Below are 15,851 nucleotides of genomic sequence, written 5' to 3'. Positions count from 1 at the left end.
TGTAACTATATATATATACACACATATATATATATATATATATATATATATATATATATATATATATATATATATATATATATATATATATATAGCTTGTTTTTATACATGTTTCCTCAGTTACAACGTTCACACTGATGAGTGTTGTTGCTTATTCTACCTGGTGGCTCACTGATGCTGTATGGATTATACTTTTATTAAACTGATAATTAATCAGCCAATTTCTCAACACGTTTCTGTTTTTGTTTTTTGTTTCTTGCCTTGGAGAGTTTCCAAGAGTCCTCATTCTACTTTGAGACATGTGTCCTTTGATCATTCTGCTCCACTTTTTGCTTTTCTGCTTCTTTTTCCTCTGATGTCTCTTATTTATCGTTGTTTACGTCTCCCTATAAGGGCTCAGTGAAAGTATAAATAGGTTATTAATACTGAAGAAACTATTTTTCCCTCCTTTCGCTTTCTCGCTCTTTGCATTTTTATTTCCTTTCTCTACGTTTTTTTTTTGTCCAATCTCTGGTGAAATGCCTCCTGACAGCAGATCTACCCTGCAGCCTTCGTTGGCCAGGTGCAGCACTATAAATGAAAGGTTTGCTGCCAGATCTCTGTTTCAAAGATGCCTTCTGCTGCATCTCGGCTCTCCTTGGACAGCCTCTAGCCCACGTCAGGCAGATAGAATGAAAACAGGGCAGGAGAAGGAGAATGAAGGGGGAAAGACAAAGATTGGAGTAAAGGCTGCAAGACACAAACAGCAATAGACAATGGAGTCTTGCCCCTTCTTCAAATGTAAAGTTGTATCTTGCCTCAGAACAGCAGCATCTCATCAAAGAGGCTTGACATCCAGGTGAGCGCAGCTGAGGGAGACGCCGTGCCTCTTCATTCACTCTGCCTCCAGTTTGAAGCTCCTCTTACTCAGTCTGACGGCCGCTGAGGGACATGAAGGAGGTTTTGGACATGTTCTTGGCATGGGTATATCATCGGATGTCTTGGACTCAGGCAAAGGACTGAGTTCAGGTAAAGAACATTGTATGCCCTGAAAATAAATTAAAAAAAAAAATCCATCAAACTTTCTCCCTTAAGGCTCCACTTTTAGTGTCCAGTCATGTCAGGATGAATGTGCTCGTGTGGTTTCAAGCTTGAAATTGTTTGTAAGTAAGCTTTCTTTTAAAAATTCCTTCTTCCACCTGGAACATAACCCCGTATCAAGCTGACATGGACTGATTCTCAAGTTACTAGAAATGGAAGTAGAACAAAGGCCACAATTCATTGCAAAGCAGGCGTTAACGTGATCACCCTGTTACAGCTCATGTTAGCCCTAAATTAACGTCGTCGCTCTATTTCTTATAACTTTAACGTACTCTGATACTAATATTTGTAAACCTATACATCCTTGTAAATTTTGAGGATCATACACAGAAACAAGTGAAGTTTTCTTATTGCTTTTGAGGGCTATAGTGTTTTTATAGGATAACTGAACATAAGTAAGACTGAAAGAAGCAAAACAAATCACAGCTCATTGTGCAATTGTGAAGTACTTATATGATGACAAGAACTCGCATGCACCATAGAAAAGTCTTAACCCAGATATGTTTCATCCCATAATCATTGTATCTTTACCCACATAGACAGCCCAGAAGCATTACTGTTGTCTTTGGGGGGTAGCAAACAGAGAACAGCTTGGATGCCATAATAGTTCAACAACAATGGAAGACAGAAAACATTAATATTTAATGTTTTATTTTTTTTTTATCTATTTTTATGTTTTCACTGAGAGAAAAAAAAATAAAACATGTCCCTTTAGGCTCCAGATGCAGCAAATTAGAAAGAAAAACTTGGAAATGGAAAGGATGCCATTTCAAGGAATAATAAAATTTAAGCTAGAGATGCGTGTCTACATCTCTTTTCCAGTTTTTGTAAGATGTTCATATGATGTAACAATCTTAGGTGATTCTGATTTACCTTTAAGAACTATTATGAATGGAGAAGAATATATATGCATATATCTGGCTAGGAGCTGTCAGTAGTTATTTATAATAGGATCAGAGGTATACCTTGTTTGTGACACAGCAGTCCCTGACTGATAAAATGCTTATGCTTTAAAACAAAGTTACACAGTAAGCATGGAAGTGTGTGTGTGTGTGTGTGTGTGTTCCCTAGAGAATGTAAATCCTAAATTCCAGTCTGAGATTTCCAAGTGGTTTCCAACATTTTAGATTTAAATATGTTCCATTGATATCCAGCAAGGTTTGGTTTAAAACCTGAATTGGCAACAGACAGCAACTTTGTGACTCTCCTCACTATCTGCTGTAATTATTGCTTTCGACATCTTGATGTGTTTAGAAATATTTTTTTCTTTTTAAGTAGCCTTTTATCTCATGGCTAAGTGGCTTAGTGTTTTATATAGTTTTATATAGTGTCTATATATAGAAAACAATTTAATTTGAGTCTCTTTTTTTGCAGACTAATTGTACATTTACTGATTGGATACATATTGGACTTCGACATTTGCGACGGATTCTGGCTGATCAGCCGTATCAAATCGCCAGTCGATTTCTCAATGCATCTCTATTAAAACCCTGTCATGAAAGATAAACAAAGCATGCGTGTCACATTTGTTTTTTTGTTTTGTTTGTTTTTTTGAGCATACAAGAAGACATCAACACAAAATACTAGAAAATAAATATTATTAAAAATGATCTCGATCTACGACTTAATGAACCCAACAACTTTATCATCTTTTGTTTGTCCTTCTGTGGCTGCAGTCAATATGCTTTATGTTTGTGCAATGAAGCATTCTGTCTCCATCTGTTTATTAGTTGTTTTGGGATAAGCTCTGACTTTGCCTTTTCATAATCGATAAAAAGCACAAATCTTTCAGCTGAAAATGAACTAATCTTACCACTCAGGAAACATATCATGTCAGTACTTTCATGTCTTTTCATTTTGAGGCTGCAGATTCTCAGCTGGTTTAAAATCTCCTCAAAAACTGAGATATCAGCATCTTTTTCCATGTAGACCCCAATCCTTGAACAACTTTATTACAAAAGAAATGTGCACTTGTTTAAAATTATTTGCTGCCCTGAAACATCCATACACGAAGGTAATCTCAGCAGAGATTACAGAGGAGACTGGAAGGTTCTGCATTATACCCACATAAATTTTATTGGAAGACAAGCGGAATAATGCGCTGTAGGCCTGAGCTAAGAGATTTAACTGCTAGATGCTGCAGCCGCAGAATATAGAGAGGGTGGGCAGTAAAACAACTGACAGTTGGTCATTACGAGAGACGCAGGTGGGCCAAAAATCAATCATGCCAAGACTGGCCTGGACTGTGACAGATGCCTGACATCTGCCTGATGAAGAGCTCTGCTGTTGCTCTGACTGAGCAGAGGGGGGGATGGGACACGCGATGTGGAAGCAGAGAGGGGGACTTGAGATGAGGTGACGAAAAACTGTGAAGACAAGAAACCGGAATCATCAGGACAGAACAGAAAAGGTTAAGATGGGTTGGGCAATGAAGGATTTTTTTTTTTTTTTTTTTTTTTTTTTTGGGAATAAAAGTCAGAAATTCAAAGCGTAATGAAAAAAAGTTGAGCAGTCCAGAGGAAAAATTATTTAAGATATATGTATTTTTTTTTCCATTACCTGGATTGTGGCTTTTATTTCCTGTGGCCACTGTTATTGTAACAGCATGTTAACAGTCCTCTATTAGAGGCAGCCACAGGCAGTGTTATGACTACACCTTTAGTACCTATTTCATGCTGTCTGGTCTAACAGCAGCGGGAAATATGTCAAGTGTGAAATGGCACTGCACTACCTGTAAAACTTGGTTTAATTTGGCTGTCAGCTTCTTGCTTATTAAAAAGAAACATCTTTCTGTCAGAACTAAAACGTATCTGTCTACCAGCTGCTGCGTTGCATCTTCTCCAACTCTGTCGCCGTCTTCAAGAGAGAGAAAAGAAAGAGAAGCAGAGCTATCCGTTCAAGCCGGCGATCATTAGCCCAGTTCACGCTTTCCCTCTCTTTCGCAGCGTGCAAAGTGTGTGTACCATAGGTATAAACAAACTGCTGCCTGAGGGAGGTGCAATTTTTCTGAGATGTATTTTTCTTGTGTTTTTCAGCTTCTAATGGGGAGCATACGTGGTTTAATTTCTCTGATAAATGAAAGTCAGAAAAGTGTAGCCAGCATTTGTACTCAGTTCTCTTTACTTTGAAACTCTCAAATAATCTGGTGTAAATGATCAGGAAGTCACATACTCATAATGAGTATCTAGTCAACAGAAGAGTGCATGGTAAACATCTGTAGCAAGGTGCTTCGGTCAAATGAGGCCAATATGGAATTTCCACCCATCATAGCACACACCATTTCCACTGTGAAACATGGCGATGGCAGCATCATGCCGTGGGAATGTTGAGGAAATCTAGGGGAAGTTGACAGGAACATGGATGAAGCTAAATAACAGGCAGTACTGGAAGAAAACTTGTCAGAAGCTGGTTCTCCTTCCAGCAGTCAAAACTCATCCTTCGCCCCGTGTGTAGATTTTGTGGTAAGGTTCACAGGAGCTCTCCATTCAAACCAGCAGAGCTTAAGCCACTTTGCACAGGGGAACCTGGGGAAAAAAATAAAAAATAAAAAATCCTTGTTTAAAGATGTATAAAGGCCAAACGATGATTCACTATTAAAAGGTGCACATAAAGAGCAGTCACATGTCGCACTCTTCTCTCATTCAGAAAAAAAGAAAAGGGTGACTCATATTGATTCCACTTTACAATTATGCTTCTACCACATGTAATTCAAATAAATACATTAAAATTTGTTTTTCCTTTAGGTATCTTCAATCTGTGTAACACAAATCCTTATAAACAGAGTTATAGCTCACAACAGCAAGCCATTTAGCTTTGCTTTTGCCAAGCCATGGTCTCACTTACAACTCCCACACTTTTATTGCCTTTGAGTCCAGCTGACCTGAACACAATTTTATTAATATCTGCACACATGGATCTATTGAGGGCTTTCAGCAATATGTTGCTTGACATGGTCTTGCAGAAGTACCATAAAACGAAGCCAAGCCAATCTCAAACTAAAAACTCAATTTCTTGTCATGATTTTCATCTAGTGAACGTGGAACCTGGTTCACGTAAGCAGAACACCGTTGAAGGGTTAAGAAAAAAGTAAAATGTATAAACCTTTTGCTCCTAAACCAGGAAATGTGAGACTGTAAAAAATGAGAGATGCATTCAGCCAATGGAGATTAATGAGCCTTATTTAGTTTTCATTTATTGGCATCACTTTACTTATAGATTTCGCAGCCTATTGAACTTCCAATCTAAAGAATGATATAATTACATGCATAAATTTCAATACCTTCTGTTTATGATTATAAATATTAAGCTGTAATCTAGAGATGGCATTACCTTCTGCAGGTAATGCCATCTCTACAGCAGGCTTAAGCTTTTGCTTATTTTAACTCATTGCTTCTTCAGTGCATTACGGTGCCTTTGCTCACATAAACGAACTGCTCAGATAACGTGTATTATACACTGAATTTTCTTGCACATTGTTTCTCAAATGCTACTTATTTCCTCTCAATTTGACTATCATCTACCTCTGGCGTCCTATTTTTTCCTTTCCCTCCCTCTTACCTCCATCTCCGTCCTCTGCCTCTCTTCTTTCATCTCCTGCTTTAATCGGGCATCTGATCACAGGCCCAGGAGGATGGAGGGGGGATAATGAGATTAGCCTGTACATGTTTACACGTTCCCATTTACATTGAGCTCTCACTGTCTTTCTCTGTCTGACCCATATTTCTCCTTATCCCTCCTCTTCCTTTTTGCTGTTTCTGTCTTCGCTCTTCCCCTCGCTCTCTCTCCCTCTCTCCCACCTCAGTGGCCTGGCTTCTGCAACAGGATGTGCAAGCTTTGTTAAACAGTAATCAGTAATAGCATATGCTGTAAAACCAGCGAGATTTTAATTTCCCCTCCATTGCCTCTGATCTATATGCAGAAACTGATTATCATGTCAGTGATCTGTGATCAAAAGTACCCTCAGTGATTCCTGCCCTTCTTGTGATTTACCAGTCTGAGAACCGGCTTATATTTTGCCCGGTGGAGCTATCCAAATAGAAAGAAAATGTCATTGAGACTACAGCCAGTCCAATGTACTGACTTATCGGTTTGAGCAGGCAATCTTTCAGAGGATGCGTAAGGTTTTATACCGTGGGAGAAATGAAATGCGCCCAGCAGCGGGGGCCATATTGATCCACTGTGACTGAGATAAGGGATGATTTCAAATGTCTGTAATCATAAACAACATGCACCATGTCTGGGAAATGTGAGCAACACAGTCTGCATGATATACCATATCTGTCGCTGACCACAAAGAAGCCGTCCGAGTGGAACTTAGCATCATGTCTTTCAAAGACTTTCTGGAGAAAGTTCAACAACAGCTGCACAAATCAGGACACAGAGACCTGTTAGGAGCTCAGATGGGCCAGAATGCCTGACTAATACAGTTTGAATGTTTTTGAACTGTTTTGGCAGAACCGAAACAACTAATAGTAGCTTTTTTTGACCAGGAATTATTACAGATAGATTATATATTTTTTTTATTATTATTTCCAATTAGGAAGAAAATGTCTTACTTTCTAATTTCTGGTGGAATTTCCTGACTGTCTGCGTTAATGAAATATTTTCAGGAATAAATTATGTCTGTCACTGACAATGTGCAATTATCATCCTCTGTGCTACTAAACAAATAACTGTGTGGCATTTCTTATATTTCTCACATTTTCCTCTTTTTATTCTTTGAGAAAAAAAAATGAACTCTTAGAGACAAATATATTTTAGATTATTAATCCAGCAACTATTCTTGTGGTATCAGTTCACTGAAAACAATGAGAAAATGTGTCTAGTTAATAGACATAATTCAATTTTCTGCAATTTGTTGGAAACCGATTAAGAAAATAAAAACTACAACTGAAGTTTAATGAAACAGTCTGGTGACATCAAGCCACGGTTTCATAGTTAACTAAAAACCCATTTGATTGTGTTACTGAATGACTGTACATTTTTTGACAGCTGACTACTACAGTTAATCAAGTAAAGGTAATGAATGTGACATTTTGGAAATATGTTAAAATCAGGTTTGACTCTAAAGTTTTGTGTAAAGTCTCAGAGGACATTAAAGTGAGAGATTGTCAGATGAAGATATAAATGTCTCAAAATTGCTGCATAAAGCAGTGCCTTGTCTGGCAAAACTGATTTTTTTTTTTAGAAATACCATGTCATGAATACGTTGTAATGCACAATGTGTCTAATTGTGACAGCCATCCCAGACAAAAATCACATCCTCTTTATTCCGCGTGTACAATAATACGTGTTTCAAATCAAATCTCTCTTCATCTGATATTCAGTTCTTAAAAAAAAACATAACTGCTAATTGATCCAAATGCTTTGCTCGAGATTTGGTCAAAATTCTTCAATGGGCCACGTTAAACCTAAATTCAGACAAACTACTGATTAGCAAAGTTCTTTAGTTGTATCAAATTGTCAATCATTTATGATACTTTTCTGGTTTTAGACAATTTTCTTTTTTTGCAGTGTTTAAAGTCAGTTTTTGTTTAATAACTAATATTAGCCTTAGATCGAATTATGTTTGAAAGAAAGTAATTCAGTGGCTAATACAGATTTGCAGCAGTGAAATATTTCTCCTTCCAAAGTCAAACATGAGCTGTTCAACCTCCCAGTTTTAATCTCCACAATTTGTTTGGCCTTTCCAGCCTTTAAAATCCATCCTGATTATTTTATTTCTTTTTTTTTTTTTTTTCAATGTAGCGATTAAGCAAACAACACTTCGTACTGAAAGTGTTGTGTTGCTAACTTCAACACCCAACCTGAGGAGCGACTTCATTTTAAAAATTGTTTGTAAAACATTAAATTATGCAGCTATGGTCTTGTAGCCTTATCGTAGCAATGTCCCTTCAGATGTAATGAGCTGCTTTTGGCATTCTCCATCACTGAACATATGCTACACAGTTAACATGACCACAATATTCAAATTACATTAATTAAATGGAGAAAGTTGTGCAGATTTTCTCTGAATTGATATGCGATTTGGTCTGCAGGAGTACGTGATATTTTGCATAGTGATATTGTGACCAAAGCATGTTACTTCTGTTAGAAATGGGACATCAAGGCAACTTGTTGACATCTTGTCTTTTGAAGGAATGCAATGTTATTAAATCCCTCTAATGAGGTAGCAAAAATGTTTCTCTTAAATTGATACGAAGCCTTTGATTCACTAAATGTGATCTTTTTATCAGAGCATAATTTGCCTCTAATTATTCTCCCTTTTCCTTTGTGCATGTTTCTGTACAGAGTCGTCTGTTATTTTATTGTGCCGAATGACAAACGACAGCGCAGAGCATGGGTCAGTGGGATGTCCATCCAAATGACCCCGTAAAGAATGTGTTGGTTTGTTTTTCTCTCTCCATTGGCAGCAGCAGCCATCAGTCCTCAGAGTTTGCTGTATATCTCCACAAGTAGTCTGTCTTTTTCGGCTCCACGCTGTCTTGGTGTTGAGCCAAAGGGTGAAGAAGGCAACGCAACTGTGATAAGAAAGTCGAGGCACTGTCTCTGCTGACAACACGTGTTCACGCAGCTGTTGCCATTCATTGAACATAGATTTTTTTTTGATCAGACTCCAGACTCTTGGTCTTAATTCTCTGCCGGATCACATCTAATCTTTCTGTATCAATCAGACCTGACCCTGTCCCCACTGCGGCTCTAATCTAAATCTGTCTAAATCTATTTGATGTGCATGCTAGAGTAAGTGCGAGAGTATGCAAAAATTTATGGATTCAGCTTTTCTACTCGAGGCTGTATGTCTGTGTTCATTAACTGCAACCTTTCCAACTTTCTAACAACAGTACAGCGCACAAAACCACAGGCTGCAATCTGTGCAGTTCATTATTGTGTTCTGTGGATGAATCCTCCTCTATCTGTACCATTAATGTCAGACTGCCATCATTCAAAAACTCCTCGTTTTCACTTGAAGAGATTTCTACATGTGTATTTTCTGCTTTGATGGCATTGCAAACAAAGTATTTGCAGCCTTTGTTGGTGAGACTTAGCGAGACTAATGGAAATCTGTTTTTAGCTACTCGTTTTATACGCGTTCTCAGTTTTTATTGATCTGTTTATAGTTTCACGATTTCATATAGCAAATAAGAAGGTGCAAAGATACCCCTTTTAATTCAATATGGGATCACAAATCTGTCGTTGTTAGAATGCTGATGCCTCTGTTAGCAACAGAAATCGATTAAAATGTTCACTGTGGCGTTTCACATCAAAGTAAACAGATATGAGGTGTTAAATTTCCACTACACTACCAAAAAGTGTCATGCTTCCAGACCAATGCATTCAGATGTTTTAGACACTTCAATAGCCTCATGAGTATAAAATAAAACTCCAGCATGGTATAATGACAGGATTCCAACTGTGCTATAAGTGCAGTTAGTGCTACTGTATTAAAGTAGAAAGAATGGGAATCACAGCAACTCACCCACAGAGTGGGAGGCCATGGAAGACATTCACAGAAGTGTGTCTGTGGCCCAGCAGGTGAATCTGAGGCTTATAACTCCAAGTGTAATGCAAAACTTTGGATGGTCAAATGCCTCCAAAGCATTTGTAAGCCACCACAATTAGACTGCAGAGAAGTAGAGTTAAATATCCATTTCCCTTCTCTACAGGAAGATTTGGGACACAACCTGTAGGGTTTAGGACTAAGACTGAGGGTATAGCAGCGAAGTAGAAATCAGCCTTACAGTTAGTGAGTTTTCTATTTATTTATTCTCCATAGTAGAAAAATCAGAGGCATACATAAAAAATGTAGACACCTGCTTTATGGTTTCGGCTCCTAAAGATTTCAGTGCTCAAACACAAACAGAGGAGTTTTTTTTTTTTTTTTTTTGATCACCTCATTTTGCAGCACACACACAGACGAGTACAATGAGTCTCTGATGAGCTGTGGGCTTTGGGAGAGGAAAGAGGAAAGAGAGGAGCTGATGCACATCCTCTGGACTCGCGCTGTTTGATGGTACTGGTCATTTTTCATGGACGCATGCATGTTGACGTCCATGAACGTTTTTGTTTTTGTTTTCTCTGTGTGTTTGTGTATGTGATGAGCTTGCACACGCACTCACACACACACACGCACACGCACCCACACACACACACACACTCAGAGAAGTGTTGTTAAGCTGATGGTAATTTGATATGTGCTTTGCCCCGATGCCTGGGCCACAGCACCACAATGGCGAGGCCAAGTCTCCGTCGTCCAACGGCTTTACTGTCAACAGCAGCCTCACTCCTTCAGCTTGTCCTCATTCTGTCACTTACCCTTCGTCCTTCATATGAATTCATCACTCTTTTCCTAATGCCAGTGTTAGCTGAAAGAGCCTCTTTTATATAAATACCATCAAACATGAGCTGCTTCTGTGAACTTGTGCAGATATCATGGCCATACATTCACTTCTGCTGTTGATTGGAAATGTTTCATTAGTCAGTTGGTTGTTGGTTCAGTTCCTCCTTCTCCTCTGCACACAGTTATTATTGTTGATGGACAAGAGACTGAACATTAACGCACACACACACACACACACACCCTCCTTGCTGTCACTTGTGCATGATGGAAATATGTGCCTCATGTATAAGTTATAAGATTTGTCAGTAAATGTGAATATTGCAGTAAAACTTGGAAAGTGGTCCATCGCAGCTCAAACAGTACTGCGCAACTTTGCGTAAGTATCATTCCAGGTCTGGTGATCATCGATATAGATCTTATTAATAAGATGTCACAAGACTTGACATCAAGACATGAAGACTTGATTTGCACTATGTAACCGCAGTATCAGTGGAAGCTTGTATTAAAACCTCCGGGAAGAAGGTTACTACTTCTATTAATCTTGACGCCTATGCTTATGTTTGAGACTCCACTCTGATGTAAGAAAGTGAGAAATTCTTTATTTTCTCTCATAAAACCTGTTGTTGGATAGTAAAGCCTGGTCATTGGGCTGACTGACAACACTTGGTTATTCTGTATTAGAAGCAAAAACGGCAGTAAAAACAAATTTTTATGAGGCGGCATTTTGGGTATTCATTTTTGCCTGACTTAACCCTTGTGCATGCGAGGACTAAGGCAAACGTAGAGGACTATGGCAAATGATACAAGTTTTATGTGTGTGGGGTCGGTTGGACCCCATTTCGACATACAAGGGTTATCCTCGTTCTAGCAGCAAGTTGACAAACCAGTGGGATTTCCTAATTGTTGTGCTGTTAATCACTAATAGCAAAACTGAGTTATGACAATAGACCCTTTTGGATTATAATTCTTTGTAATAAATGACAGTGGTTCCGTGATTTCATGTTAACCCTCACAGTTTATAGTGATTATGAATTTATGACTACCTCCAGAGGTGGATCAGGAGCAAAATGTGCATTGCCTTCAATCATTCAGTTGATTGTGAAGCATATTAAATGCATGTAGATCATGTAAGTATGACCTAAAAAGGCTAATGTACGTCTCTCTGTTTTAGGCATTCAACCAGTAAAAGAACGCACTCACAAGTAAAGGATGTAAAATGCTACGTTTGATGGTAGTTACATGAGATCCCAGTTTAAACTTGCAACTTTGGTCAAACCAGAACTTGATTTTCTCGACTGAACAGAGATGGGTTAAAGCCCACTTTAAGATTGTGGTAACACAAAAAGGTCATATTAACTACTTTTTACCTTCAGGGCCAACTTAGACAAGCACAAATTACATATATAGTCTGGTCAAATGTAGAATGCATTATTCTGCTCTAATTGTAGACTCTTTAAAACACTATTCATTTGTTAAGGCAAACCATTGGTAGTCGTAGTTTTCTTCAAAATGTTGCCAAACATTTTGAAGATATTGCTCTTTTAAGCCCAATATCATGTCTCGTTTTGTCTCATAGACTGGATGCATTGCTATATCCCTAAAGATGACAAATTATTCTGCTTCATCATTTACCATGAGTAAGCTCAGCATGACTCAAGTGAAGTGGTACAATATCTGCCAACTTGCTCTACATACATTTCCAGTCTGCCCAAGCCAAAAGGTTTCTTTGTTAGTGGGAATCTCAAGACTGCAATCCATTGCTATCAGCCGTATATTTGCTAATATGGTTGCTGTAATCACACGGGTGTTACGGCATAATTGGAAATGAGTCTCAGTGGCTCAGAATGAAAAAGAGAGAGATTAAAAAAGAAACTGGCTTCAAACAAAATGTCAATAGCAATCCTGTGACCAATCGCTGCGGTAAAGAAAGGAGATGCTTTGAACGCACGGTGAGTAAACATACATTAGTGCTCGCCAACCCACAAAACACTGAGTTCATTTAGAGTGCCGGATGCTAAAAGCTCCTGCTCAGTGCTGCTTACTGCCTGGCTCAGACAACTCAGATGTCCGTGTGGTCAGTAAGTGAAGACAGCACTGGTGAGTGCCTCGGGCTGAATCCAGGCTTAGTTTTGCACAGTCAATGAGCCAGGCTCAAAGGGTAAAAGACCTATTAAAACTCAAAATACCTCCTGCTGGGAATAGGCACAATATTCACTCGCAACTCTGTCTTACTGTGTACTCAGTGCAGCATGTTATTTTTATAACTTCACTTACAAAGACAGCTTAAGTAGGAAGGTGAAGAACAAGATAAGGTTCAGTCTCAGCTCTGTATTTTATCACAATAAAAGTCTTAAAGTCGCTCATCTTCTGCTGGAGTGGAAATGGTAGTCAGTCTCTTTGACTCACCAAGCTGTGCATAACTTTTCTTATCATTTGATCGGACTGAAGTTCCTGTCAACCCGTTTGTCTGGTAGCACGACTACAGCTCTTTAGCATATGCGACAAAAGAGCCAAGCAAACAGAAATAACCTGATACGGTCAACTCATAGCATAACTGTTCAAGCTAATTGTTCACAAGCGAGGTTTTGCACGTGAGGGACAAAAAAGCAGGTTTTACTGCCTTAAAGATGTGTTTGCAGTGACTTTGAAGTTAGACAGATGGGGAAACATGGAGGGTTGTGAACTTAAAGGTTGTGAGCGGGCCCCCAGACACTTAGCATGGTAACATCTTGTTGATAGTCTGAAGACACACCTGCTTGTAAGAACACACCTTGTCTGGCACTGTTCAGCCCACGACAGTCTCCCTGTTGTGTTGTAGAAGCAGAAATCTGAGTCTAACATTTGTCCTAGTCAGCAAGTGACACTGCTTAATTAATCAGACCTTGCACCAATGGCTCTATTCATGTTGCTGCTGTTGAAACACTGGTACATGACAAATTTTCTGACACATTTTTCAATACAATAGTTTTATGTTCATGGTAAAACAATAAGTGATGTCTGCACTATTGAAGGTATATTATATTGTGCCTGTGTTTATCTTTGAAAGGGTGACCTCACCACAAAAGCACCAGCAAAGCATCAGACGACGCACACAAAAAAGAAATACGTGCCAAGCTGTTAGAGGTCGCACAGGTGCAGGTCACGACAGGCAAACGGCAGCAACTTGTCGGGCCAGTCTGCCTCTTAGCCCCTGCTTTGTTTCCAATTAAACACACACATGTTCAAGTGGCAGCACACACATCGACAGCTGATCAGAAGAACAAAGTTCAAAGAAAGCCCTGGGATATAGTCCTTTGTGAAAAGTACCTCCTGGACTTTCTCCATGTTCTGTCAAACACAAACTGAATGTCTGGTGATGGGACCAATACAAAGTAGCACACAGCTATGAAGAGAATGGAAAGGTACACCTGGTTTTCAAAATTTTGTGCAATTAAAAATGCTCAATGTGTGACCTGCAATTGTATTTCATCCCACTGAGCCACAGCTTTGTAGGACCAACAGTGAGATTTTTTTGTTGCTGTTTTGCTTAGCCAGATAAAATAGAAAGCATCCGTGAATATCAAATTCCATCGTCCTGTCCACTCAGAGCTGCTTCCCTTCCTCTGCTGAAGTAAAGCGTCCTGCCAACGTGATGCACCCACCACTGCTAAGTGGGCCATCTCATGGCTTCCCTTCAACAAAAACTTTCTTCTGGAAACATTTCAGTCGAACCACCCAGCTTCTCCAGAGTAACCACATGCATTTTTGTTGTTTTACTAATTCCACTGTCAGTTTATGGAAACAGTTTTGCCTCTGTGTTGTTCAATACTCCTTCCATTTTCAGAAAATGGACTGTACAATCCTCTGTAAGATGTTCACAGACTGGGATTTTGTTTTATGTGCTTTAAACATTTTCAGCCCTTCACCCCTGACCTGTCGGCTGTGTTGCTCGGTCTTCATGATGCTCTTTGTTTACTGATGTTCTCCAGCAAACCTCTGAGACCCTCACAGAACAGCTATAGATGTGAACACTGTTTCACACAGCTGGATTCTTTGTACTAATTAGGTGACTCCTGGTGGCAACTGGATTTCATTCAGGGGCATCGCAGTAAATGGGGCTGTGTACAAATGCACAACAAATTTCTCTGATTTTATTTTTATATGTAGAAATGCCATGCATCCTGTCCCTCCCACATCACAAGGATGGTTGATAGAATTAAAGCATTATAGAGCTGTTATTATGAAATATCTGCTTAAGTCTAGATCTATGAATATTTTAACTGATGTCCCCGGGCCATTTAGGATTTAAGGCCCTAATTTCTCTAGTTTCCTGCTTTACTAAATGATAATAATGAAAAGTCTATGATGTTTAATTACGAATCTGCATTTATTGCTCAGGGTTACATCATTTTCCAAAATAAGAAAGTGGAAAAAAGAAAACGTGGCCACATTTGTCATCCTTAGTGGAAAACGGCTCCATGAAGGTGAATTAACCCTGTGTGACCTCACTGTCTGACTCCTCGAAATTCTTTAAATACATCCGCTTCAAAGTGTGACCTGCAGTCTGCTGCTGAAGCACACATTCAGTGAGTTAACTAGGCGTTAACACTTTGTGCTCCGCAGTTCAGGCGGGGCGCGCTGAAACCTTGTGTCTGCTTGCTTCTGCGTTTTGTATTGAGAGGGTAGGAGGAGCCGCTTTTCCTGTGATTGTCCGCCTCCCTCCCTTCCTCCTCTTGCTCTCTTTCCCTCTCTCGTTTTTTCCAAAGTTGAACATTTCGCTTTGCCTGGGAGCTTTCGCCGGCGGAGCGGCGCAGCTGACTTGCTCTGAGTCTGGCCGACAGACGGAGCGCTCCGGGGGCTGTCGTTTTGGAGTTCTTTACGCGGGGTCTCCAACAGAAGGAAATGAGTCATTTGCAGTACTCAGACTAGCTCTTTAACCGAGTTCTGTATTTTCTTATTTATTTTTTCTCCCCTACATCATTTCGGGATACTTCCAAGATGTCACAGGAACAGAGCGTCGGGCACGTAAAGCTGGTAGGTGTCTGAAACCCCTCCCCTCGTCCCTTGGAGGTGTCTGACTCGGTCTTGGTGTGAAGTGAGGCTCAGCTCTCTGGCTGCGCTCTCACACACGCAGGCGGAGAGACGCCCGGGAATAGAAACGGGAGCCGGTGGTTATTTTTTCCCACTGTCAGCGGGGATTTTTTTTATGTTTTTTTCTTTAACTTGACGCGTCTGGCTTTATGATTTTCTCGTGAGTGGACTGAAGTCGAAAGCGTATGATCATGTCTGAGGTAGGCTGCTGGTAATTACTGATGGAACTTAAAAGACTGATTGTTTCCCCTTTTATTTTAGAAGATAATTGAAAATAATGGCATTTAAATTGAGATGCTTGCTGATTATGTAATAGTTTATCAAAGTGCGCAACGGAGTTGTCGGATCCCACTCATTTTGGTGA

The 15,851-nt window shown here is 39.5% G+C and overlaps 1 protein-coding gene across 6 annotated transcripts in view; it reads left to right on the top strand.

The window, feature by feature from the left end:
• The window catches only part of mid2 (midline 2), a 170,802-nt gene that overhangs the window by 48,508 nt on the left and 106,443 nt on the right, over positions 1-15,851 (top strand). For 2 of the 6 annotated variants that reach the window (XM_015029552.1, XM_015029148.1), the window contains exon 1: positions 15,040-15,430. The exons of 3 other annotated variants lie outside the window; for them this stretch is intronic. The gene's annotated coding sequence lies outside the window, so the exon portion shown is untranslated. Of the gene's footprint in view, positions 1-15,039; positions 15,431-15,491; positions 15,688-15,851 lie in introns of those variants that run through there. One more of the 6 variants, XM_015029304.1, reaches the window with a different exon arrangement.

This window comes from Poecilia latipinna, unplaced genomic scaffold (assembly GCF_001443285.1).
Source record: "Poecilia latipinna isolate Pla-1442-1.1 unplaced genomic scaffold, P_latipinna-1.0 Scaffold0, whole genome shotgun sequence".
Taxonomy (NCBI): Eukaryota; Metazoa; Chordata; class Actinopteri; order Cyprinodontiformes; family Poeciliidae; genus Poecilia; species Poecilia latipinna.
This window is presented reverse-complemented; position numbering and strand designations above follow the sequence as displayed.